The 19,018-nt window shown below is 38.4% G+C and overlaps 1 long non-coding RNA gene across 2 annotated transcripts in view; it reads right to left on the bottom strand.

Annotated features, from left to right (window-relative positions):
* LOC126915486 (uncharacterized) overlaps nt 1-19,018 on the bottom strand; it is a 149,132-nt gene that overhangs the window by 35,034 nt on the left and 95,080 nt on the right. The window contains exon 2 of one of the 2 annotated variants that reach the window (XR_007710203.1): nt 5,755-6,053. This is a non-coding gene — a long non-coding RNA (uncharacterized LOC126915486). Of the gene's footprint in view, nt 1-4,955; nt 6,054-19,018 lie in introns of those variants that run through there. The other variant, XR_007710202.1, reaches the window with a different exon arrangement.

Here is a 19,018-nt window from a genome sequence, read left to right as displayed (position 1 = left end):
ACGATTTTATCACCATTAATCTACTCTTCGAATTATCTGTTAAATGTACGCTGTAAAAATTGCAAACACGGAAAAGAAGAATTACTGCTCGCAACTGTACCATAAACTATTGTCATCATCCTGCATTAACCAATCAAGGATCAAATAAAAAGAGATTAATAAAATCTCTTTCTTTCTGTAATCGCGTATAAACGAGCATAAAAACACTAAGTAAACATACATGGAACAAACGATTACAGACAATGAGTGGGAAAGCTAAATACACAGCGCGTTACGTAGCAGTGAATCACGATACGCTCGCGGAGCTCAGGTGAAAAACGTGAACAAGGTGCAAGCAATTGCACCTTGCGATCGAGTTGGCGAGCGCCACAGTGAATTAAGCACCGTCCCAGCAAAGAATATCATCGTTGTGTCTAACAGTTAGACGTGTTAGGCCTGTGACGAGCATCTATTCGACGGGGACACCGATGAAAAAGAGGATGCAAGGAGGACGGGAATAATCGAGCCGGCAAGAAATCGTGACAAGCCAAGCAGAGAGAAAGGAGGATCCGACAACGTCTAGAAAGACCTTTAAGATCTTCATGCAAAGGCATATTCCTTCGCGTCTACATGCATTCTACATATGTATATAATGCTGTGTACCCTGGCCATCTTCCAGGCTTCGAGACGTCGTCATCCACGGCTCCGGATCCACGGTGTACACGTGTAACGATCGACGGATCGGAGGTATAAGACGATGCAGCCGATTTTCTGGTCTGAAGGGACGACGCGAGGCGCGCACATGTTTGGCAGAAGAGACAACGTTCCGTTGAGAAGACACGACACGATACAAATTTAGAGTTGCCCAAGCCTCGCCAAGTTATGTTTCTGGTGATGTAGATGCGACGGCGTGATTGTATTCACGATTATGGAATGCGATACGCGTTCCGGGTAATGCACGAACCGCAATTGAGATTTCAGCGAGGAATTCTGTCGCGACGATCGCGAGGGTTATTGATTTGAAGGGTGTTTTGCTTTGAATATTCAATAATAATATTCAATAAGGAGAGCGTATTCTTATTTCCATCTATTTATTTTTTCGTAGTCTTCTTCGGATTACGACCGACTACCAGTTATGTTTCTCTTTAGTTTACCCTTATCGTCAACTTTTCCAATTACCAAGCTTAACATCTTTCGCAGTTGACATTTAGACTTAAAACCTACAATTGAAACTTGACCTTAAAATTAGTACCTCTTACATTCCTGTAGGGACATTGGATTTTTGGTGCTAGGTTTTAAAGGTTTATTAGGAGATAATTTAATAGGAAAACTATTCTTTGAAGGGGTATGTTTTGTTAGATTTTGTATCCGCGTTTTCAACAAATTTTTGGTAATAGATTTTAAGAGATTCGTCGGAGGATATTGCAATAAGGAAGCTACTTTTTAACTAATAAATATAAACATCTTTATATTTAACTATGGAATATCCAACTAGGAAAAGTACGAGGGTTCTCCAGAAAGTAATTCCCCCTTTTTAAATAACAGCAGTACAAATGCATTTTAAGAAGTTTTCTTCATTTGTAACTCTAATCTAGTCTAAGTAACGTGGACGAGGGTTCTGCGAGATGTCGTGCGGATTGCAAACAAGCGGTTGCTGAGGTGCGAATTATAAACAAGCGGTTGCTGAACAGGTGTGTAGTGAGGCTAAGACAAAAGACATGGGGTTGCTAGGGGACAATAAACGAATTAACAGCAGTATGAGTTGAGAAGTCAGAGAGTGGCGACTGCGTTGTCGAGATAGTGTTGTTAGCGTTGTTAAAAGAGAATTAATATTGCGTTAACGAGTATTGTTAATTAGTTAACTACTTGTCTTAATTATAATACGTTGTTACGATTAGTTCATGTTAAATAACCATTGTTTTCTCTTTAATTAACATCTGTTTAATCCATTTATTATTAATAAACTAATTATGATAGTTTACATATATAGTTATAGTTATATAGTTTATATATATATTAGGTTGTCCGAAAAGTGTCTTTCTTTTACAGATACGTCTTTTACAACGATGCATCTTTATACAAACATGAAACCTAATCTATCGAACGTTGTGATCTTTATTTTGATAGAACAAAATGGATCATACGTAATTCGATAAAATAATATAAAACGGAAAATGTTGTGCATCCATATTTTCTTATAAAACGGAAGAAAATTTTTGGACTTACCCACCAGTCCTATTTGAACACTTATCATAACGTTATACGAGTTTTTGTATATCCTCGTCATACGCTTCCATCGCCAATTCGTACAGCTATCCCTTACGCAATTTTTTAAATCATCGTTTCTAGCGAAGCATTATCGACCAAAGAATTCTTCAAGTTTTGCAAAAAACTACAAGAATGTCATTTGCAATGAAATCGTAGACACGTTCTTGAGCTCCTTTGTGATGAGAAGCGGGTGACCTGGTTACGATTATGTATAGTTCCTCTGTCCCTATCGAATTCACATACCCACGGTCTTACCAATAATTCATCCATAACTCTATTATCGTTAACTGCTGTAATTCATTGATAAATTCCTTCTGAAAGAATTTTTTCAGCCTTCGAAAAGCATAAAAGGGCGATCCATGGGATTTTCAATACGCATCGTCGTTTTAAACGTGTGATACAACGACGATATTAGATATTTGAACAAAACATTTTTCATGACTTTTGTCAATACAGGAATGGAGCTAGGTGACCTTCTATAACTACATTCCATGGTTTTATATGGCTTCTATATGTAAAAAGGTAGTACTTTATGGACGACCCTCGTATTTTTACAAGAGGAATGTGTATTCTATTGGGAGAAGTTTGATTTTCTACCCTTTGTTTTCTTATAGTACATTTTTTATTTCCAAATTAAGAGTTACCTGAACGCGTAAACTATTTTTTTTAGAAGGAGAGTATATTTTGTTAAATTACCACGTTCTAAGTATCTGTAATTTCGACGATAAGTTAACGTCTTTCCATTTAACCAAAGAGGAAAAAAGAAAATATACAGGAAGAAAGTTAAATTTTTATATCAAGATGTATGTACGTTCCATCGTGCTTCCTTTAAAAGAAGAGGCGCGTATCTGAGCAGTTTCCCCGACACCGTATAGCCGACCGATATGCACGTTATAGGCGGCGTGCTTGCACGAACTGGGTCAATTTGATTGACGGCAGAAATCTCGTTGGTCGAGAGCTGGAATTCTGAAGGCAAGCGCCGAGTTGCGATGGAACGAACGAACCAAGATCCTTCGGCTTCGCGGGACGAATCTTACCACCCAAGGTAATTCACGATTCTCCATGGTGTGCCGGCAGATCCACTAGGGAAAAAAAGCGCCCACTGCGAGGAATAGTTAGATCAATAGTGGTGCCGCCGGCTGCTACGTCATTGACGATCCTCTGCCACCATTAGAACCTCGCCAAACCAAAGATAGAGGAAACTAGTGTGAGAAAGAAGAATGGTAGGGGGGAAAGGGGAGACAATCCAGATTTCTGATAGCTAAACCTCGAAAGAACAGAGCTTGTCGGGATATATAGACTCGAATCGACCCATTCCATCATCGTGGCCAGCTTCGAGATTCGCTCAGAGTCTCTATAAATCGTAGAACAGTGCATCCCAACTCTTTCTCGTATCACGACCACTTTTTATGATAACCACGACATGCCACTCTTCGAATTTGCATACAAATAAAATATGGGAAGTATTTAGAACAAGGATGTAACAATTACGTATCCATAGAATTCGAAAGCATAGCCTTCGTAGTAAAATTTTAAAAAATTTAAAGATAATGTATTTTTATAGTATAACGTATTTAATCTATGCAACCCTTGTGTAACGTTGACTTTTTGTTATCCATCGAGTAGCTTCGTAAACTCTTTTGTCAAGAACTCTTCATCTTTTTTAACAATTAGTTAACGTGTCTCATCCAGTATTTCTAAACATTCTATAAAACGTTTCTCTATTTTTTTTTTTGGGTCATCTTTAAAATGTTTAATCGTTATTTCGTAGCAATGTGTACAGTAGCTAATTTTCACTTAAAGAAATAAAAAACGCAAGGAATTCCAAATATTTCAATATATATGTCTGGAAAAATACAAAAATACTAGATACGATATTTTAAGTGAAAATGAGAAGAGCAGAAGTCCAGTCGGTAGACTACGAAACTTTTAGTCAGTAATTGACGCGGAATTCGTAAATCGAGGCGTCGTTGGTCGAATTTCACAGGCAATCTGTAACCATTAGGGGCATAACGTTTTTTCGCCATCGTTCGTATCGCTGGAAGTGGCCTCTCATTTCGAGATTTCGTAGGAACCACGATGGGAGATATATGAAACCGACCCACCGGTGCGTATTTGATAATAAGACGTGAAATAAAGAGGATAAATTAAGATCGAGCAGACATTTTTTCGTCCGCTCATTTTAATACACGCTTTAATGTCTGCGTCTCGACCTAATCGGGGAATGTCCAGGCTCGCGGTGTTCTCCGCTAATTTATAATAATTAGACCCGTGTCTCGCTGGTCCCCACCACGTCTCTTTTTGATCTTCTCCATCCACCTCCATCGACCTTTCTAATTCACGTTGGCGAGCTACGCTAACTCGGTGATTATTTGCTCGCTTCGAGATCCCCTGTAATTTGGACGAAGTGGCTCCACGCACGAAACCGGGATTCGACACGATGCAGTTCTGTGATACACACGTCCGGCGACCGGAGTGATATTCCGTAGAAGAGAACTCTGAAATTTCGTGTCGCAAATCGGCCACGAAACGCTCGTGGTCGCCCTCTGTATCGCAATGGTAATGGCGCCAAGGCACGATCGACGATTACGATTAAACTGGCGTGTTTGGGTGAGAAGAACATGGCCGAGTATCAGCGAAGAAACCACGAACGATCCAAGAAGTCTATTGGACGTATTTAGTGGCTACCAAAAGGATTTGAAAATATATTTATTTTCCAGTGAAACGTCTTTTTATCAAATACCAAATTATTATAATTATATGAAAATACCATTAAAATAGTACTTGGACCTGGTTGATGTAGGTATGTAAATGCTACAATATAATGGTGTACAAGTACCTTTCGTGCTCATCGAAAATAAACATTGTCAGTCAAAACGTAACGTAGCAAGAAATTATTTTAATTGACGTGGGTGAAATATTTTTTAAAAATTCACATGTCCTATTAAGAATCAATGCTGTGCTAATACAACATTTCACAAAAAGAAATACAGAGGATTTCATCAATTTCGTTTTCGTTATTATTTCTTCTTCCATCCTGACCTTATATTATCAGAAACCGTGTACGTTATAATCCCTGCTTGAGTACATAAATCTTCTACGTCAAAATAGACATGAAAACATGAAATTTCAATTAGAAAATGTGTCACAGGCCAGTAGAATTTCACCAGGTGATAAATAAACATGCGTGCAATAAACACGTACTATTACTTGCAGCTTATCTAATGCGAATGATCGATCGAATAACAAACAATATCCGATTAGGATTAAGTGGCAGGTGGCGCTATAATTTTCACACGAAATACATTTTACATAAAATTAACCTTTGGCACTGGGAAACATAAATCGACGATTAGAAAATTGTCACAGGCTAGTAGAATTTCATCGGGTGATAAATAGCCGTATATACGATAAACGCTCGGTAATACCTTCACCTTATCTGTTTCACATGATCGAATACCAAAACATACCATTCAAGTACCAAACAATATCCACATGTATACTTACCATAAATCTCGGCATCGATTAAAATTAAACGTCTGATGTACGCGATACCACTTATTCATCTATTCGAGCGTTGTACGATATCGGCAATATTGCATAGTAGATGATCGGTATAGAAATCTGCACACAAAGGCTTATTTCCCGTTGAGTAAATAGATCCATGGAGCACTTTCACTGGCGTCCTTCGCGGCCTCTCACGGTTCTCCCTCGAATCTTCATCCTTGGCTACACGGCGGCCAATGAACGTCCCGCGGCGAGGGCACAAGTGGACGGACAAATTAAGTGTTGCTCCGACAACGGGCCTGAAACACGCGTCCACACTAGAATTACATCCACCGATACCGATCTACATCGGATTTGAATAATGCACCGTGAGTTTCTTCCGCACAGCGGAATAACCAGTCCATTCGAATGGCTAACAGAACGCCACGCTAACGTTCGATCAGAGTGTGATATTCGCCCCGAAAGAAACAGAACGTGTATGTGTGTACAGGTTGGAACCTGCACGATGCTACGTTTTACCGGCCAAGCATTTGATTTCGGTCGTTTTGTACCGTACGTCGCGCTTCCGTATTTCTATGACTTCGAAATAATTCAAAGCCGTGCAGAGATACGCGATTAGATAGGGGATTACGGATCACCGATGGAGCACCACGAAAGGGAATCAGAACGAGTTTCGAATGCTTCTCGCTAATGAACCTACGCCGTACAGGAAACGCACACAGTGAGTTTTGTACAGTTCATTGCCGTCTCCGGGCATCGTTAGTCCCTGGCTAACCTTCACGGATTTAAGACGGTACATCACGCAGCCACACTTGGCCTCTTTCCCTCTCTCTCTCTCTCTCTTCCTCTCACAAGCGCTGCGTTTGTCATATCTTTATTATTGCCCTCGGTTTAATGCGCTTCCGTGGCGTGTTGCTATGTTTTCGTCGAACGTTTTTGTGGCCGGAGAGGGCGGGGTTTCGCCGAGCGAAATTTTTCGTTCCATTTCGAGGACGCGTTATTACCAGGCCGAGGTGGCGCGCAAAAAAATACTCCGCCAAAGACAGCGTCGGTAAGCGGTCGTCGTTGAGTGTGTTTGGCGAATGATTGTTCCGACGTACCCATGGAAATGAAACGTTCGTAATAAAGCAGCTGGCATTACCGATATGATATAGTTTTTTACCGGGCGTTTCTTATCGACAGGAATGGGGGTAATGAGATGGAAAGGACTGATGACGGTTCGCTGGTATTACACGAGTGAAAGTTTTTGCCCTCGCGGTATGCGAAAGAATCGAGAAAATTATTACGCTTGTTAGAGTTTTGTGAATAACATTCGATGGTGTACCGTGGCGTTGTTTTATATGACGAAAAATTATCTGCTCATTTTCGTGATAACCTTACGCCTGATCAAAATTTTCTGATACTACTGACGCTCGGACTGGTAGTAGTATTGCCCGATTATAGGATTTCTTCCAGCTCACTAGAACCATGCAGGTTTACATATCGCCTCTCTATGCTCTTGCAAAATGAAAAATTCGAAAGTTAATGTGTTTAAAAAAATGGGATAAAGGAAACAGAATTTTGCAGTGGTATCTATATACAGTAGAACTTCGATAATAAAAGATTAACCTTTTTTAACGCGAAATCACATATATTCCAAATACAAAAAGCTATCTATATTTTAAAATAATAATGCTCTTTTGAACAAAATTAATACTTTCTTTGATGTTCGCTTTTTAAAGATCATGGTTCTGACTTTCCCGCCACGTTACTTCTGCTCCAAAATGATTTAACTTGTACGTTACGTACGTTATGATGTACTTGTACGTTAAACGCTTCTCCTGTCGTTAAAAAGAAAGGAGCTATTTACATTGGTTCTTAATTAAAAATTGCCAAAATAATATTTTTCTCTGGTAATAAAACAACGAATTGAAACAGGTAAGTCACCCTCAAATTTCCAAACAAACCACGATCTGCACGGTAGTCGGTTTGTCGAGTAAATAAAATCAAAGTATGCCATGGCCCTTTCAAGTTCTCAGGGTATAAAGACTTCAAGAGTTAGTCGGTCAAACGGGCAAAAAAAATGGAGGAAGAAGAAAAGAAAGAAGAGAGAAATAAAAAGCAGGAAACGCGAAAAGGAGGAAAGAGGCGAAGGCAGGAAGAGAGGAAAGAAAAGGGAGGAGAAGTAGAAAAGGAGATCGACGGTAGGCGAAGGGGTATAAGGGGTTTAGCAAAGGGGAAACGTGAAAGAGGGCCTGGCCATAACATTACAGAGGAGCCTGCTGAGTGAGATATTACCGCCGTCATAACCTCTAATAACTACACAGAGCCCTTTATAACGCCTCCCAGTACCTCATTGTATCGCGGTGGTAGGCTCCTCTTGTCTCATACGTAATGTAGGTAAGGCTTAGCGCTGAGACCTGTACTTTCAGATGGTACCATTACATGCCGGTGTGAGTATTCGCCACTATCGAAAGCCACTACGCGAGGACGATCGGCTATAGGAAAAATAGCGTGGCACACGTGAAACACCGGCCTTGAGTTTGCGTATATACATACATACGGAGCATGGAATCGTGTGAAGAAGCTTGGTCGTTCCACTTTGGTCGAAACTAAAGAAATTCTGTAAATGGACGTCACGCATGTTGGAGTCACTGTGGCGGAACACGACGAGTCTTTCTTGGAAAGGAAGAAACTTTTCGGGTGATTTTGATCCGAAGGTGTCCAGGGTGGTCTGCTAACTCGCCGCCGGAACTGTGGGAATTCGGTGAGATTTAATTGCAGCCTGAAAAAGATGACATCGTGTAGCGCGGGAGCTACTTTTGGAAACACTGGTTTTGTAAATGCCACGCTGGATGTTGGCAGCAAGCGAAGGATTTTGTTCAGTTGTTTATACTTTGGATAGGATGACAATTTTACGTGGAGTCCAAAATTCGAGATTATTACGTAAAGAAAAGTTTGTTGAAGTGAAACCGCGAGAGTCGATGAATTAGTAAAATTACGTTTAATTGCATTGGAGAAGCACGAAACACTGCACGAATGAAAATGTCTTCGTAATTTTTGTAATTTCCCTTAATAGTTTCGAGCAATGTACATAGCAACTATATCTTTCTCAGATTTCGAGCAACACAACATCGTATACCCTTGAGGGATTATTAATAAGTTTAGTACGTACGTCGATATGTATTCACTAAATGACGTAATAATGATTAGCCGAAAATCTAACTAATTATTTATCAAAAAGAGAAAAGGAGAACAAACACACAACCACTGTAACAATAATTTATCCTTCGAAGATCGTCATACAACAGGTGATATCTTTTCATACGACCCATTTACAGATACCATCACATATTTGGTAAATGATCTAATAATGGCCAGTTACTTTAACTAATAAACGATAAAAAAGAATAGAGAGAAGAAGGAACACATCAATGATTGAATCCCAACTAAACGAAAGTGTCTGACAGAAACTAAAGTAGATCGATACAAAGGTGATAGAATTGTTTTAGAAGCGGTTAGTTCCTAACTAATCACACCGGACTTTAATTAGCTTCTGATCTATGTGTTGTTACGAGCTGCTCGTATTGCGTGATTTTACAATCCGTTGGTAATACAGGTGCACATCCTGCCCGAGGTTGATAGAATACCAGGATACGTTGTCGGAGGCCTCTGCAACATTTTCTCTGTGTCTGCGTTTCTCGTATTACCTTTCTTTTATTTTCATCTTTTCTCGGGACGGGCAAACTCGTTGCTTCTTCTTTCGCTGGACCGTGCGGCGCATCTTGCAACGTCACGAGGCGTTTATCCATTTTACGTCATTTGCCATGCTCGCACCGTGAAACTGATACTCCGGGACGTTCATTTCCGCGAGGTTTTGTTGCTCCCTGAAGGGAAAGATGCGTCGGATAGCAAGAACAGCAAATTCGTTCGCGCGTTTCGCGATGCTCTTTAAGGGGAATTAGAATTACGATTAATCAGCTCCACCGACCGGATCCTCTTATATCTTCCCCTTATAGCGCAGCGTGTCGTTGCTTGATGCTCCCTTCCGGCTCGTTCCTTCGGCAACACGTGATTTTGTTATCTATGAGTTATGGCCGGAATAGCGATAAATTTTGTTAGAAGAATAACGTTTCGTAATAACATAAAAATCCTACAATATCGATGTATTATAGGGAAATAATTTCTTGAACGTATCTATCGAACACGTGAAGTAGAACGAGACACAATGGCTCATAGACCCCTTAGTGCTAAATCATAAAGTCACGAATTTAGCTGTAGCGGCACATGAGTCAACGGAAGATTCGAATCGGGAGAGACTCATATTGTTGTGCCAACGTTGTTTTAGTTTGTTAGGCTCACAGGTAAACAAACTCCGGACAAAACATTATCGCCGTTATTTGTAATTTTGTGATACCACCGGTCGATACAAATAGACGAACATGCTCTCTAGGACGATCATTATAGCGAGTCATACAATGGAATAGCGAGCGTAGAATTGAACAGTAGCATCGAATGAGCGACGATTACGATATAATCTGACTATTACAATTTTATCACTCGTCTCTTTCATAAACCAACACGTTTAATATACAGTTCATAGCGATGTGGCCAAAACGTTTCTCTCTATTCTACTCGCTTGTAACATTCAATTTACTTTTATAAAATTGAATTCAATTGAAATGTTTAATAAATGACCAAGCAAATAATCAAATAAACGAATGGGTTTCAACTGTACATCAAAGATCAGTATGGTCGTTCTGCTCGAACCCAATGTAGTGGCGCGCACATGTATTTCATCGTTCCTAAACGGTTGCAATGTGAGAGTACGTATATGCATATACATGTGTATGTGGATTAATTCTCATTGTGCGATGAGAAAATGTCTGTTGAAGTTTGAACGCTTCGAAATAAAAAATCTAGAGATCGATGTTAAATTTCAATTTTTCAAATAACTCCTGATCTGTAATCTTCTCTACATTATACACATGTCTGTCTAATGATCAGATGAAGCAGAAGTAGCGTTCTTTTTTCTTCTTTTCCATCTTAATACCTCTGTTTTACGAAGAGATGCCCGAGGGTGGTTACTTTGTTGCTTTGCCAGACTGTCGGCGTTATTCCGATGAAATTGATATTCCGAGATATCATCAGCGTTTAAAGCATGATGGCTACGTATAAATACGCGAAGCATTATGCATTATCACAGCCGCTTCGCGTGATATTGGCCGTTTTGTTGCGCGTATTTTGATTCAGCTCCGTTATCGCCGCCAATACGCCGAAGATATGCAAATTTCGTCTTCGTATACGGCTCTGAAAAGAGTTTGACAAAGAAAGTGTTTCTTTCATGATATATTAAGGAATTCTAATTAACTCTGTCTGAAATGTATGGAGTTCTTTTAAAATAAATTAACCACGACGTAGAAAAGAAAATATACGGTGAAATGAGAAAATCACGATGCAAGGGAAATGTATTAATTTCCTATGAAAGATTCTACGAAGAAATTTAGTAAATTATACATGATATTTCTTATATTACCAATCGTTGTATATTAGCACGTTAAGTGTTACAGAATGTTCAAATTAAAAATAGTTGTCTAACGATATGCAACGAGCTTACTGCTTTCTTTTTAAACTTTATGCAATTTTATTTCATATCGATACAATAATGCGCATGTTGGAACTCGAGTATCAAAGAGATATTAATACAACTATGAATATTAATTAATAAAAGTGTATGCAAAGTATCAACGTACATAAGAATTTAATCCGTAAATCTTTTTATTTCCTTATTTTATTACCATCTGCATTGATTATCAGACATCTTGATCACGTCATGTACATTAAATCACTCATCTCATTTGCATCTTGCAATTGCGTAATATCATCCTATTAAACATGTATTATTTTTTTCGTGGAATGACTAAAGTATGACTTGAGTATCTTTCTCCTTCTTTTTCAATTTACATTTTATTATAATTACGTAAAAAGCCACCTTCGGATCACATAAGAAAGGAAATAGATTGTCTGTAAACAGAGTGACATCAGAATCCTTGTCACAAATTTTTAAAGTTATGGTGTCAAAGCTGATATGTTTCAGAAAAAATTTTGGTTGCGAGTAACTACTATAAATGATTCTAGTTTTTTAAATTACGGATTATCATTATCGATGACGAGGATTTAATATTGATTACTAGTAATCAATGTAAATGATCGCGATTTTTTGTCGTTATCAGTAACCATTATCGATGGCAAAAACTTTTCCAATTACATTCGATTATTGCCAATTATTACTAATATTACTAATAATTAGCACATATTCATTGACAACGTAAAAAAATAATTATAATACGTATATATTTTATTTCAAGCGAAGAAAAAGCAGTACAAAATATATGAAACAACGAATAGGATAAAAGAAATTGTAATAAAAGATTTTTATTAATACTTGTATTAATATTTGATCAGCAGTAACCAAGAAAATTTTTCGCCGTCGGTATCGGTAAGCGAAATAAAATTCGGTCTATCGATAATGGTTATTAATAACCGAAAAAATTCCGGCCATTTATATTGACTTCTGATAAGCAAAGCTGAATTTCTGTTACCAATAATGATTTCTGATAACCAAGAGAAATGTTCGTCATTCACAATGATTATTCGTATCAATATTCTTTAATTATTTCATCTTTCGAGAAATTTCTTTTAAATTGATCGATAGCTGGCTTCTATTTAAATAAAAATTCATTTTTATTCACGGAATTTTCCTCCAAAAATGTTCAAAATAAATGTTATTTCGGATCTCTGCTTTTTACAATAAAATACACAATACTGATCAGCAAAATGATTAACGAAACACTTGTCTATTACATGTAAATGTACTTTACTTTCTTCCTCGTTACACAAAAGGAAAATTTCAAAAACTACCCTCCCCCATCGTGCAGCACAAAAATCACCGTAACCTTAAAAGCTGTTCAACATCTTATCATCGTGCCCTTCCTCCGCGTACTCGCCCTTGTTACACACAAATCCGTCGCGTGTGTACTTCCGTGAAAACGTCGAGCGCGTGTCTCTAAGCGTATCGGTGAATGCCGGAGCGGATCGTACGGCCGGTGCACCGGCCTTATGGGTGTAATGATGTTATTTTCTTGTAGCAGTAACTCCGTGGCGGCGCAAAAACCAAGCCCCCACGGCAGTTACATGTCTGTAGCAGTCCGCATACCTAGCTCGTTCGACTTTAACCCCCTGCGTGCGTACCACACGGCCCCCGTACGCATTCCGTATTCTCCTACTGGCCGGCGTGCCGTTACCGTAGTTACACACCTGGACGCCATTTGTACGGCCAAGGTAGGGGAAGCTTTCCCTTTTTATTTTTGCGTGGGTAGGCTAGATCGAAGCCACCGCTGGTGGAATCTTCTTCAAGGCGAAGCCGACGACGAGCCGGTAGCCTCTTTCGTTGCTCGTTATTACGTCGCTGTACGCGCCACCTTTCAAGTATCCTACCTTTTTTACTGTCGAATGAAGCAGCCGATAATTAAAGGGGGACCAATAATCCCAAAGAATACACACGAGTGCGAGGTATCGCTGTTTTTTGGTGTGAAGGATGACTAATGAACGAATATTAACATATATACTTTCTCCTTTTTTTCGATATTCTTCCCTCTCTTTCTCAATTAAAGATTCTTTTTTGAATGTGAATATTTAGGGGATCACCTTGACCTACGTACCGAAGGAAACTGATTGCTACGGAATGGACCGCGTGGAAAGTTGCAGAAATGTACTGGCATACTATATAAAAATATATAAATTAGCGTACTTGCTCGTTGCGATATCTAATGACACAAATTTCTGCGTGGATTTTATCTTTTTAAATTGCATTTTAAATGCATTTTAATTGCATCGAAAATAGAAATTTACATATGGACATATACAGTCTACTAATAGCTCGTAACTCGTGTAAAGTTCTGCTTATAAACTGCAGTGTATACACGCGTACACCTGCACGTGAAAACAGGATCAAGCACAGTAATTCTCTTGCCCCTTGTTCCATTCCACTTGTCATCTCTCCAACTTTTTAAAGTACTTCGCTTAACTTTAATAATAAGAATTCCACCATAAATTCCTCGAATCCCGTACAGAAGGCGGATCGTTTCCTACTATCCGCGTTATTCTCTCGGCAAACGCAGCTTGTAGTTCGCGTGGAAGACGGAAGGTCGGAGTTTTGCCAGCAAGAGCCGCGAGACGATCGTAAAGTGGCTAGTCTCGAGTCCGTCAAAAAGTCCGTGACGCATCTTTGGTCTCGGTGCATTGGTCTTATTTAAGCGTCGACTAACGTCACCTATCGTCGGTAACCGGCTCCGTTTAATTTTCATGGGAACAATTTCGTGGCGCATAATGAGCGCGTTCTGCTCCACGGGGTCCGGTTGACCGTTATTAAATTCTCGGTAGAAAGCGAACCGATACCAGGCTACCGGTTCACCGGTTCGGTATGCCGCTCTCCTAGGCTCGCTCGCGATTTAACGATCCTCCACCGAGGATCAGGGCTGTTGAACATTATCCTGAAATACGCATTATTAATGGAAATTCAACGGATAATTTGCTCTCTCACTGATGGGTGCTTCCTTCTTTCGCCGCTGGCTAAGACCGTCCTCTTCTTCGACCAACGTGTCTCTCTAAACAATTTTAGGTGGGCACGGGTTATGGTACTAAACTGCGTAGATGACTAACGCAAATGAAATTTATCTAACACCTCGTAATGAAAAAATACGGCTTCTCTACCTCTGAAATTAAATAGCTATTTTCATCAGAACTGTAGAAGTTTACTGTAATGTTTGGCCCAACATGTTGTACATTATATCCCGTGTTTTTTATCGGAGTGTGTAGAAACATGCGTTCTCGCATATTTTTTTCCCACTTTTTTCATTTCCTTTCGTCTTTTTTTTTAATTTTTACATTGCGTGTTTACGCAACAGGTACGTCAGCAATCTTACTTAGATAATTGTAACGGCGCAATTTTTGTTTTTGAAAAAAATTGTTGCATATTAAAGGATTAACCTGATGGAACTATTTAATTGGACAAGATAATTAAATCATTATTCGTTCTCTGGAAAACACCTTGCGGTACTTCAACGAGTTACTAATTATCTTCCTTTGCAAGAAGACAATTTTTGGTAGATATACTACAGAGAAACAACTGACCCTAAATTAACATCGTACAGCTCTAAACGATACTCTAGGTAGTTATTAATTATTGCAATCGTCAAAGGTCCTAAATTTTAATCACTGATTTTCCAGCCTCATTAATCGCGTTCATGTGTTACAGCATTCTATAAATACTGTACTGTACAACAACTATTACAAGCCTCCAATTGTGCTCTAATGCTAAGAACACCTAAAGGACCTTGGCTGTAAGCTGAAGGGACAACAAATAAGTAGATAAATAAAAAAGAACAAGGATCCGCTATATCACCAAAACCCTTGAACTCTCGTTACCGTACACCGCAGATATCCTAGTACAGTGATTACTAGTAGGCGATAAAACACACGAAGACGAGCTCACGACGTAGTCCGCTGCATAATTTCCAACGCGGTTCTTTTCTTGCGACGCGAGAGACGAGCTGAGACGCTTGTTTCACCTGGACTCTGGACCCTGTACTTGCTTTGCTCGCAAATAATACCGCGGTGCGTTTCTTATTTCGCGTGCTGCTCGCGTCGAGAACACGCGGCGGCCACTTCGACCGGTCGCGGTCACAGCTGTCCACCAGGATGCTTGATAATGCTCGGAGTCTCGCGGTACTGGTCAAGAATAATTCCGCGTGTAGTATGGACTATCATGGCTGGGACCACAAGCGGCTGGCCATTAAGACGTTGTTTATTGCCGAGGGAAAATTTTATTCATATTATCCCGCGAATAGTCGGGAGCGAAACGACTGCTGACCCGTTAGACCGATAAAGTGTCGTACAATGGATTTTTGACGCGTGTGACGGACGCTCGTTCGTGGTTCTCTTTATGCGACTGCGTCCTCGTCTGTTTCGGCTGAAATGGTGCTATTTGTATCATTTAAATAGTGCTATATAGTGGCAAGAAGAAAGTTGGCAAGCTAAGTGGTACGAAAGAATGCGATAATCTTACAGAATTTTATTTGACAACAGCTGTGAGTAGATACAGTGGCGAACAAAGGATAGTTCATAAAAGGATAACGTTATTTTCCAAAATGGACTTGTATTTAATGAGAGCGATGAGTAAGTGTAACGTATACCGTAGAATGAACAGTCTTTGATACAAAAGTTAATAAAATTTATGGTGTATCTATCTTAAACTTTATTTTCTCATCGCTAATGCGCGGAAATTTTGGTTTGGTTAGGATCCTTTCGTTTTTAAAATTATTTAAGGACGATAAACATGTGTCTAGAATCTTGTGCTGCCTATTATATCGAAACAAATATAGGCAATTCGTGCGAACATTTTGACATTTAGAATCGTGTAAAAATTCTTTAGAAATAAAGTAAAACTTTCCTATGATTCTACATAACATGATTAACATAATCGTCTCATAAATTTCTGTTAATAACAATACTTCGTTTCCTGTCGTAAATTATAAATTTATAAATCTAAACGATCATAGTAGAAACGGAATGATTAAATAGTATTTGAATGGATCTGGCCAAATTTGTATATTTACTTAGGTAGCTATTCGAGAGAACACAAAGAGTAGAAACTTGTAAGGAATGCAGAAACTTTTGCTTCTTCGAATAGCAAGGCACGTTAATTAGATGTAATTAGAATGCGGAAAAGTTTCAAACGATTTATAATTGCATGTTGCTTTAACGACGTTTCCTTACCTCTATTAAAAAATATGCGTTAGTGTTAACAAGAAAAACATTCGAGGCCTTGAATAGTTTCTACATTTCCGTTTATCGATTTTTTTCTACGGAAATTTAACGATGTGTCAACCTTCCTCGTAATATGTGTTTTTCTTTTTTCCAATATTTACTATTTACTTGCAACACTTGCAGTTAAAGATTTATACTAAACAACGAATGAAACACAAAGAAACGATCAAAAATATTTCATGATTGTAAACTAAATACATATGATTAATAATCTGGGAATTTATACTAAATGAGCGAAGCAGAGATTTGTTTCATCCTGCTAATATTAAAATAAATAAATAGTTTGCATAAATATTTATATATTTCTTCCCCAAATTGTTATTTCGGGCACAAGCAGGAAGCTTGGCATTTAAATATTTCATATGATTCCAATTAAAATCGTCGTCCTCGTATACGTCCTAAATGTTAAACATAGTTCAGAAAATATGATCCATTCGTCATTGGGAAAAATCGCGTTGTGCAACACCTCGTCCCCTAGTTTCACGTATTTCACAAAAACGCCTACGAACCTTCGCAGTGTCAACACCCGATTTGCATAGGCGCATCGATTAGCGTCCAACATTGGTCGAATGCAAATCCACCTACCCACGGCATCCGAATTCGTCGAATCAGCCAGTCGAAATTGATTTATCGCTCGTATAAATAGCTACAGAATCCGGTATCCACGTGTACCCTAACAGTGGCGTAACATCATCGTCGAAATTCATCCTCCGGTCGCAATGAATCAGATACAAATTAACTGGATGGCTTCTATTTTAACCCATTAAACATCAGGTTTCATAATATTGAATTTCGTAGAAAATTTTCTAAAAACTGTTGCAATATTTAATATATTATGGTGGGATTCTTGATTTATTTATTTCGTTTTGTAGTCCCTGACGTGGGTTAATTGGTTTTGTGTTGCTAGAAATCGTGTCGTTCCAGATTTAGGATTTATAAAAGATTTAAATTTATATGAGTTGTCATTTAAAGATCTTGTTATACCATTCGCAAATGTATAATTCAGACATTATATTATTCGATGAACATCCTGTATTTATTGTTGTATAACCACTTTGTCTATAAATTCTGTAAAATTTTACAAAGCTTGCTATAAAATTCGGCTATAAACGGAGATCCACAACAATTTATATAATATTCCTATTTTTGTGTATGTAGTTTCCCTATATTTCTGTATCATAATGCTTATTATACTTTTTATTTTTCATATGCACTAGATGGTTTGTCCCATGTATTAAAGAAATGAACAAATATATTTTGCACTACAGAAAATTTAACATTCTACGTTATTGTAGAATTAAATTTAAGAGTTTTTAATTTTTTCTACGTGTCCTACGTTTATTTACTAATTATACGCGTTGGATGGCTGCGGTTTGCGCGAAATCTTAATGACAATGCTTTCGAAGGTTCAAGTGGTTAATTATAGGACGCGCGACTCTTTTCCACCCCATCCCGTCACTGGGCGAAGCCTTTTAAGCCACTTTTAGCCTGTCAAAGTTGTTCCGGCCGTTGCTGACACGATTGTCGGCTGCCAGTATCGTGATTAAACGCATTTCGATAAAGACGCGATCCGAAACCGAGATACTGGGAGGGACATCCACTGGGATGAGGTTGTTCGATCGGCTTCAACGTCGTGCGCTAAAGCGGAGGCCCCTAGTTTTGGCTGCTCAATGTCATTCATCCAACTATAACCTATTGTTAGAGATAGTAAGCGATCATCTTCTCTAGTTTTTAATTTTCGTTCTTAATAGGGGCGATAAAAGTAATAGATGATCGATAGAATTATCGAAGTAATAGATGCTGATAATAGGAGTACTAGATTAATATCAATCGGAATTATGAAATGAACATTTGACAATAATTTGGACTTTTTATCCAGACGTTCATTTTTATGTCGAACTCTAGAGTAGATAATTCTTATAGATTTATTATAATAAAAACAGTTAGCCATTGGGGAAGTGCATAGAATTATGTGGATATTATTTTAATTAAATAGAATGATGTTTTGTAGAAATTACGTATGGTTAAAGCTTTATTTGAATGCATAAGCCTAATGTTTTTATAATAATTTTGCATTCTCGAAAAATATAGTATACATTAAAAGTTACAATATACACAATGCAGGCAAATAAATATAAAATAAGTACTTTATTCGAAAAACATTTCTTACGTGTATAAACATAAATTTCTTCTTGGATTATTGCAAATGTAATTTAATTCTATTATAATCTTTGTAAAGAAAAAAATAAAAATAAAAATAAAAAAGAAGAATGAGATATTGAACAACTGATAGCCTTGAGAGATCGGAACTCGTGACCTTCGCTTCAGCTCCGTAAATTGAATCGTAGGATCTGGAGGAGGAAGGACATAGGTCATGACAGGGTCAGATGTCATTTTG

Source organism: Bombus affinis, chromosome 4 (genome assembly GCF_024516045.1).
Source record: "Bombus affinis isolate iyBomAffi1 chromosome 4, iyBomAffi1.2, whole genome shotgun sequence".
NCBI lineage: Eukaryota > Metazoa > Arthropoda > Insecta > Hymenoptera > Apidae > Bombus > Bombus affinis.
This window is presented reverse-complemented; position numbering and strand designations above follow the sequence as displayed.